The 8,718-nt window shown below is 39.3% G+C and overlaps 1 non-coding gene across 1 annotated transcript; it reads right to left on the bottom strand.

The window, feature by feature from the left end:
• Positions 1–2,118: 2,118 nt before the first annotated feature.
• LOC148555380 (small nucleolar RNA R71) lies at positions 2,119–2,226 on the bottom strand. Its single transcript, XR_015887862.1, has one exon. It is a non-coding gene; the product is annotated as a small nucleolar RNA R71 (small nucleolar RNA).
• Positions 2,227–8,718: the final 6,492 nt, after the last annotated feature.

Raw genomic sequence — 8,718 nt, 5'->3', positions numbered from 1 at the left:
AAATGCTGAAGCTTGGCTGGCTATTGGCCATGTCTAGTGTTTTGGACCGGAGCTTTCATTGAAAGCTTGGCTGGCTAGTGAGCCATGTCTAATTCCTGGACTGAAGCTTTAGACTAACAATGCAAGATTCCTGGAATTCATATTAAAAATTTTGGAATCCTTATTTTTCTTTTTCATATTAATTTTCGAAAAATACAAAAAAATTTTAGAAAATCATAAAAATCAAAAAATATTTTTGTGTTTCTTGTTTGAGTCTTGAGTCATGTTATAAGTTTGGTGTCAATTGCATATGCATCTTGCATTTTTTTTCGAAAATTTCATGCATTCATAGTGTTCTTCATGATCTTCAAGTTGTTCTTGGTAAGTCTTCTTGTTTGATCTTGATGACTTTTTGTTTTGTGTCTTTTCATGTTTATCATATGCATTCTTGAATTCTTAGTGCCTAAGCATTAAAGAATTCTAAGTTTGGTGTCGTACATGTTTTCTTTACATCAAAAATTTTTCAAAAATATGTTCTTGATGTTCATCTTGACATTCAAAGTGTTCTTGGTGTTCATCTTGACATTCATAGCATTCTTGCATGCATCACATGTTTTGATCTAAAAATTTCATGCATTGCACCTTTTTAGTGTTTTTCTCTCTTGCATCATAAAAATTCAAAAATCAAAAAAAATCTTTCCCTTTTTCTCTCATCAAATTCGAAAATTTGGGTTGACTTTTTCAAAAAATTTTTAAAAAATCAAGTTGTTTCTTATGAGTCAAATCAAATTTTCAATTTGAAAATCTTATCTTTTTCAAAATCTTTTTCAAAAATCAAATCTTTTTCAAAATTCTTAGTTATTTTCGAAAATTCCAAAAATATTTTTCAAAAATCTTTTTCTTATTTTTATATCAAATTTTCGAAAATAACATAATCAATTAATGTTTTGATTCAAAAATTTGAAGTTTGTTACTTGCTTGTTAAGAAAGATTCAAACTTTAAGTTCTAGAATCATATCTTGTGATTTCTTATGAATCAAGTCATTAATTGAGATTTTAAAAAATCAAATCTTTTTTAAAACTAATTTCAATCATATTTTTTCAAAAATATCTTCTTATCTTTTTCAAAAATATCTTTTCAAAATATCTTTTCTAACTTCCTAACTTCTTATCTTTTCAAAATTTGTTTCAACTAACTAACTAATTTTTTGTTTGTTTCTTAACTTTTTCAAAACTACCTAACTAACTCTCTCTCTCTAATTTTCGAAAATATCTTCTCCCTTTTTCAAAATTTCTTTTTAATTAATTATTATTTTAAATTTTAAATCTTAATTTTCGAAAAAATACTAACAATTTTCAAAAACCAATTTTCAAAAATCACTAACTCCTTTTCAAAAATAATTTTCGAAAATTCCCTCCTTCTTTCTCATCCTATTCTATTTATTCATTCATTAACTAACATCTCTTCCTCACATCATCACCAAATTCGAACCCCCTCTTCTATCTGTGTTCGAATTTCTTCTTCTTTTCTTCTACTAACAATAAGGATCCTCTTTACTGTGACATAGAGGATTCCTCTTCTTTTCTTTTTCTCTCCTTTTTCTTATGAGCAGGGACAGAGAAAAAGGCATTCTTGTTGAAGCTGATCCAGAACCTGAAAGGACTCTGAAGAGAAAATTAAGAGAAGCTAAATTACAACAATCCAGAGACAACTTGATTGAAAATTTCGAACAAGTAAAGGAGATTGCAGCCGAACCCAACAACAATGCAAGGAGAATGCTTGGTGACTTCACTGCACCTAATTCCAATTTACATGGAAGAAGCATCTCCATTCCTGCCATTGGAGCAAATAACTTTGAGCTGAAACCTCAATTAGTTTCTCTGATGCAGCAGAACTGCAAGTTTCATGGACTTCCATCTGAAGATCCTTTTCAGTTCTTAACTGAATTCTTGCAGATATGTGATACTGTTAAGACTAATGGAGTAAATCCTGAAGTCTACAGGCTCATGCTTTTCCCTTTTGCTGTAAGAGACAGAGCTAGATTATGGTTGGATTCTCAACCCAAAGACAGCCTGAACTCTTGGGATAAGCTGGTCACGGCTTTCTTAGCCAAGTACTTTCCTCCTCAAAAGCTGAGCAAGCTTAGAGCTGATGTTCAAACCTTCAGGCAGAAAGAAGGTGAATCCCTCTATGAAGCTTGGGAAAGATACAAACAGTTGACCAAAAAGTGTCCTTCTGACATGCTTTCAGAATGGACCATCCTGGATATATTCTATGATGGTTTATCTGAGTTATCAAAGATGTCACTGGACACTTCTGCAGGTGGATCCATTCACCTAAAGAAAACGCCTGCAGAAGCTCAAGAACTCATTGACATGGTTGCTAATAACCAGTTCATGTACACTTCTGAAAGGAATCCTGTGAGTAATGGGACGCCTATGAAGAAGGGAGTTCTTGAAGTTGATACTCTGAATGCCATATTGGCTCAGAATAAAATATTGACTCAGCAAGTCAATATGATTTCTCAAAGTCTGCATGGAATGCAAGCTGCATCCAACAGTACTCAAGAGGCATCTTCTGAAGAAGAAGCTTATGATCCTGAGAACCCTGCAATAGCAGAGGTAAATTACTTAGGTGAACCTTATGGAAACACCTATAACTCAACATGGAGAAATCATCCAAATTTCTCATGGAAGGATCAAAAGCCCCAACAAGGCTTTAATAATGGTGGAAGAAACAGGTTTAGCAATAGCAAGCCTTTTCCATCATCAACTCAGCAACAGACAGAGAACTCTGAATAAAATGCTTCTAATTTAGCAAATCTAGTCTCTGATCTATCTAAGGCCACTGTAAGTTTCATGAATGAAACAAGATCTTCCATTAGAAATTTGGAAGCACAAGTGGGCCAGCTGAGTAAAAGGATCACTGAAATCCCTCCTAGTACTCTCCCAAGCAATACAGAAGAGAATCCAAAAGGAGAGTGCAAGGCCATTGACATAAGCGCCATGGCCGAACCTGTGAGGAGAGGAGAGGACGTGAATCCCAAGGAGGAAGACCTCCTGGGACGTCCAGTGATCAATAAGGAGCTTCCCTCTGAGGAACCAAAGGACTCTGAGGCTCATCTAGAGACCATAGAGATTCCATTGAACCTCCTTATGCCCTTCATGAGCTCTGATGAGTATTCCTCTTCTGAAGAGAATGAGGATGTTACTGAAGAGCAAACTGCCAAGTTTCTTGGTGCAATCATGAAGCTGAATGCCAAATTATTTGGCATTGATACTTGGGAAGTTGAACCTCCCTTGTTCATCAATGAACTGAGTGATCTGGATCAACTGACATTACCTCAGAAGAGACAGGATCCTGGAAAGTTCATAATACCATGTACCATAGGCACTATGATCTTTAAAGCTCTGTGTGACCTTGGTTCAGGAATAAACCTCATGCCCCTCTCTGTAATAGAGAAACTGAGAATCTATGGGGTGCAAGCTGCTAAAATCTCACTAGAGATGGCAGACAGCTCAAGAAAACAGGCTTATGGACAAGTAGAAGATGTATTAGTAAAGGTTGAGGGCCTTTACATGCCTACTGATTTCATAGTCCTGGATACCGGAAAGGAAGAGGATGAATCCATCATCCTAGGAAGACCTTTCCTGGCCACAGCAAGAGCTGTGATTGATGTTGACAGAGGTGAAATAGTCCTTCAATGGAATGAGGACTCCCTTGTGTTTAAAAGTCAAGGATCTCCCTCTGCAACCATGGAGAGGAAGCAGAAAAAGCTTCTCTCCAAGCAGAGTCAACCAGAGCCCCCACAGTCAAACTCTAAGTTTGGTGTTAGGAGGCCACAACCAAACTCTAAGTTTGGTGTTGAACTCCCATATCCAAACTCTAAGTTTGGTGTTGGAGAGTTTCAACAAAGCTCTGCACATATGTGAGGCTCCATGAGAGCCCACTGTCAAGCTATTGACATTAAAGAAGCGCTTGTTGGGAGGCAACCCAATGTTTATCTAATTCTTATTTTTATTGTTTTTCATGTTTTCTTAGGTTCATGATCATGTGGAGTCACAAAATAAATAGAAAAATTGAAAACGGAATCAAAAAAATAGCAGAAGAAAAATCACACCCTGGAGGAGCATCTGTCTGGCGTTCAGCGCCAGAACAGAGCATGGTTCTGGCGCTGAACGCCCAAAATGGGCAGCTTCTGGGCGCTGAACGCCAGAACAGGCATGGTTCTGGTGTTCAACGCCAGAAATGGCACACAAATGGGCGTTGAACGCCCAAAATGGCCACCAACCTGGCGCTGAATGCCCAGAGTTGGGTACAAAGGCATTTTTATATGCCTAATGGGTGCAGGGATGTAATTCCTTGAACACCTCAGGATCTGTGGACCCCACAGGATCCCCACCAACCTCCACTCACATCTTCTCACCACTCTCTTTCACACAACCCCATAAACACTCTTCCCCAAAAACCCTTCACCACTCACATCCATCCACTCTTCCCCATAAACCTACCTCATAAACTCCACCTACCTTTAAAATTCAAAACCAATTTCCCACCCAAACCCACCCATATGGCCGAACCAATACCCCCTCCCTTCCCTATATAAAGACCTCCATTCTTCATCAAATCCACACAACACAACCCCTCTATACCCTTCTTGGCCGAACCACATCACCCTCTCCCTCTCCTCCATTTCTTCTTCTTCTTCATCTATTCTTTTGTTTATTGCTCGAGGGCGAGCAATATTCTAAGTTTGGTGTGGTAAAAGCATAGCTTTTTTGTTTTTCCATTACCATTGATGGCACCTAAGACCGGAGAATCCTCTAGAAGAGGGAAAGGGAAGATAAAAGCTTCCACATCCGAGTCATGGGAGATGGAAAGGTTCATCTCCAAAGCCCATCAAGACCACTTCTATGATGTTGTGGCCAAGAAGAAGGTGATCCCTGAGGTCCCTTTTAAACTCAAAGGAAATGAGTATCCGGAGATCCGACATGAAATTCAAAGAAGAGGTTGGGAAGTTCTAACAAATCCCATCCAACAAGTCGGCATCCTAATGGTTCAAGAGTTCTATGCTAATGCATGGATCACCAAGAACCATGATCAAAGTAAGAACCCGGATCCAAAGAACTATGTTACAATGGTTCAGGGGAAATACTTAGATTTTAGTCCGGAGAATGTGAGGTTGGCGTTCAACTTGCCATACATGGAAGAGAACGCACGCCCCTACACAAGGAGAGTCAACTTTGATCAAAGGTTGGACCAAGTCCTTATGGACATATGTGTAGAAGGAGCTCAATGGAAGATTGACTCCAAAGGCAAGCCGGTTCAACTAAGAAGATTGGACCTCAAGCCTATAGCTAGAGGATGGTTGGAGTTTATTCAATGCTCAATCATTCCCACTAGCAACCGGTCTGAAGTTACTATAGACCGGGCCATCATGATCCATAGCATCATGATTGGAGAAGAGGTGGAAGTTCATGAGATTATACCTCAAGAACTCTACAAGGTGGCTGACAAGTCCTCCACCATGGCAAGGTAAGCCTTCCCTCACCTCATTTGCCACCTATGCAATTCGGCTGGGATTGACATAGAGGGAGATATCCTCATCAAAGAGGACAAGCCCATCACTAAGAAAAAGATGGAGCAAGCAAGAGAGCCCAGTCATGGAGCTCAAGAGGCGCAAGAAGCTCACTTCCATGAGATCTCTGAGATGCCTCAAATGCACTTTCCTCCACAAAACTATTGGGAGCAAATCAACACCTCCCTAGGAGAATTGAGTTCCAATATGGGACAACTAAGGGTGGAACATCAAGAGCACTCCATCATGCTTCATGAAATAAGAGAAGATCAAAAAGCAATGAGGGAGGAGCAACAAAGACAAGGAAGACACATAGAAGAGCTCAAGGACATCATTGGTTCCTCAAGAAGGAAACGCCACCATCACTAAGGTGGATTCATTCCTTGTTCTTGCTTTCTCTGTTTTTCATTTTCTATGTTATGTGCTTATCTATGTTTGTGTCTTCATTACATGATCATTAGTAGTAGTAACTATGTCTTAAAGTTATGAATGTCCTATGAATCCATCACCTCTCTTAAATGAAAAATGCTTTAATTCAAAAGAACAAGAAGTACATGAGTTTCGAATTTATCCTTGAACTTAGCTTAATTATATTGATGTGGTGACAATGTTTCTTGTTTTCTGAATGTATGCTTGAACAGTGCATATGTCTTTTGAAGTTGTTGTTTAAGAATGTTAAATATGTTGGCTCTTGAAAGAATGATGACTAGGAGACATGTTATTTGATAATCTGAAAAATCATAAAAATGATTCTTGAAGCAAGAAAAAGCAGCAAAGAACAAAGCTTGCAGAAAAAAAAGGGGCGAAAAAAAAAAAGCAAGTAGAAAAAGCCAATAACCCTTAAAACCAAAAGGCAAGGGCAAATAAAAAGGATCCCAAGGCTTTGAGCATCAGTGGATAGGAGGGCCTAAAGGAATAAAATCCTGGTCTAAGCGGCTAAACCAAGCTGTCCCTAACCATGTGCTTGTGGCGTGTAGGTGTCAAGTGAAAACTTGAGACTGAGCGGTTAAAGTCAAGGTCCAAAGCAAATAAAGAGTGTGCTTAAGAACCCTGGACACCTCTAATTGGGGACTTTAGCAAAGCTGAGTCACAATCTGAAAAGGTTCACCCAATTATGTGTCTGTGGCATTTATGTATCCGGTGGTAATACTAGAAAACAAAGTGCTTAGGGCCACGGCCAAGACTCATAAAGAAGCTGTGTTCAAGAATCATCATACTGAACTAGGAGAGTCAATAACACTATTCGAAATCTGAAGTTCCTAAAGATGCCAATCATTCTAAACTTCAATGGATAAAGTGAGATGCCAAAACTATTCAAGAGGCAAAAAGCTATAAGTCCCGCTCATATGATTGAAGCTCTGTTTCATTGATAGTTTGGAATTTATAGTATATTCTCTTCTTTTTATCCTATTTGATTTTCAGTTGCTTGGGGACAAGCAACAATTTAAGTTTGGTGTTGTGATGAGCGGATAATTTATACGCTTTTTGACATTGTTTTTAGTATGTTTTTAGTAGGATCTAGTTACTTTTAGGGATGTTTTCATTAGTTTTTATGTTAAATTCACATTTCTGGACTTTACTATGAGTTTGTGTGTTTTTCTGTGATTTCAGGTATTTTCTGGCTGAAATTGAGGGACTTGAGCAAAAATCAGATTCAGAGGTTGAAAAAGGACTGCTGATGCTGTTGGATTCTGACCTCCCTGCACTCAAAGTGGATTTTCTGGGGCTACAGAACTCGAAATGGCACGCTTCCAATTGCGTTGGAAAGTAGACATCCAGGGCTTTCCAGCAATGTATAATAGTCCATACTTTGGCCAAGAATTGACGACGTAAACTGGCGTTCAACGCCAGCCTTCTACCCAAATCTGGCGTCCAGCGCCAGAAAAGGATCCAAAGCCAGAGTTGAACGCCCAAACTGGCACAGAAACTGGCGTTCAACTCCACAAATGGCCTCTGCACGTGCAACACTCAGGCTCAGCCCAAACACACACCAAGTGGGCCCCGGAAGTGGATTTATGCATCAATTACTTACTCATGTAAACCCTAGTAGCTAGCTTATTATAAATAGGACCTCTTACTATTGTATTAGGCATCTTTGGATCTTTGGATCTTTGGATTACCTTATGATCCTTTGATCACATTTTGGGGGCTGGCCATCTCGGCCATGCCTGGACCTTCACTTATGTATTTTTAACAGCAGAGTTTCTACACTCCATAGATTAAGGTGTGGAGCTCTGCTGTTCCTCAAAGATTAATGCAAAGTACTACTGTTTTCTATTCAATTCATCTTATTTCGCTTCTAAGATATCCATTCTCACCCAAGAACGTGATGAAGGTGATGATTATGTGTGACGCTCATCACCATTCTCCCCTATGAACACGTGCCTGACAAACACTTCCGTTCTACATGAAATAAGCTAGAATGAATATCTCTTAGATCTCTTAATCAGAATCTTCGTGGCGTACGCTAGAATGATGGCGGCATTCAAGAGAATCCGGAAAGTCTAAACCTTGTCTGTGGTATTCCAAGTAGGATTCAATGATTGAATGACTGTGACGAGCTCCGAACTCGCGATTGCAGGGCGTTAGTGACAGACGCAAAAGGATAGTAAATCCTATTCCGGCATGATCGAGAACCGACAGATGAATAGTCGTGCCGTGACAGGGTGCGTGAGCATATTATTCACTGAGAGGATAAGATGAAGCCATTGACAAGGGTGATGCCTCCAGACGATTAGCCGTGCCGTGACAGGGCATTGGATCATTTTCCCGTGAGATGACTGAAAGTAGCCATTGACAGTGGTGATGTATCACATAAAGCCAGCCATGGAAAGGAGTAAGACTGACTGGATGAAGATAGTAGGAAAGCAGAGGTTCAGAGGAACGAAAGCATCTCCATTCACTTATCTGAAATTCCTATCAATGAATTACATAAGTGTCTCTATCCCTATTTTATTAATTAATATTCGAAAACACCATTATCAATTTATATCTGCCTGACTGAGATTTGCAAGGTGACCATAGCTTGCTTCATACCAACAATCTCCGTGGGATTCGACCCTTACTCACGTAAGGTATTACTTGGACGACCCAGTGCACTTGCTGGTTAGTTGTATCGAAGTTGTGACAATTATGAATTAAGATCAGAGCACCAAGCTTT

Source organism: Arachis ipaensis, chromosome B6 (assembly GCF_059453495.1).
Source record: "Arachis ipaensis isolate K30076 ecotype BB chromosome B6, ASM5945349v1, whole genome shotgun sequence".
In the NCBI taxonomy this organism is placed as follows: Eukaryota; Viridiplantae; Streptophyta; class Magnoliopsida; order Fabales; family Fabaceae; genus Arachis; species Arachis ipaensis.
This window is presented reverse-complemented; position numbering and strand designations above follow the sequence as displayed.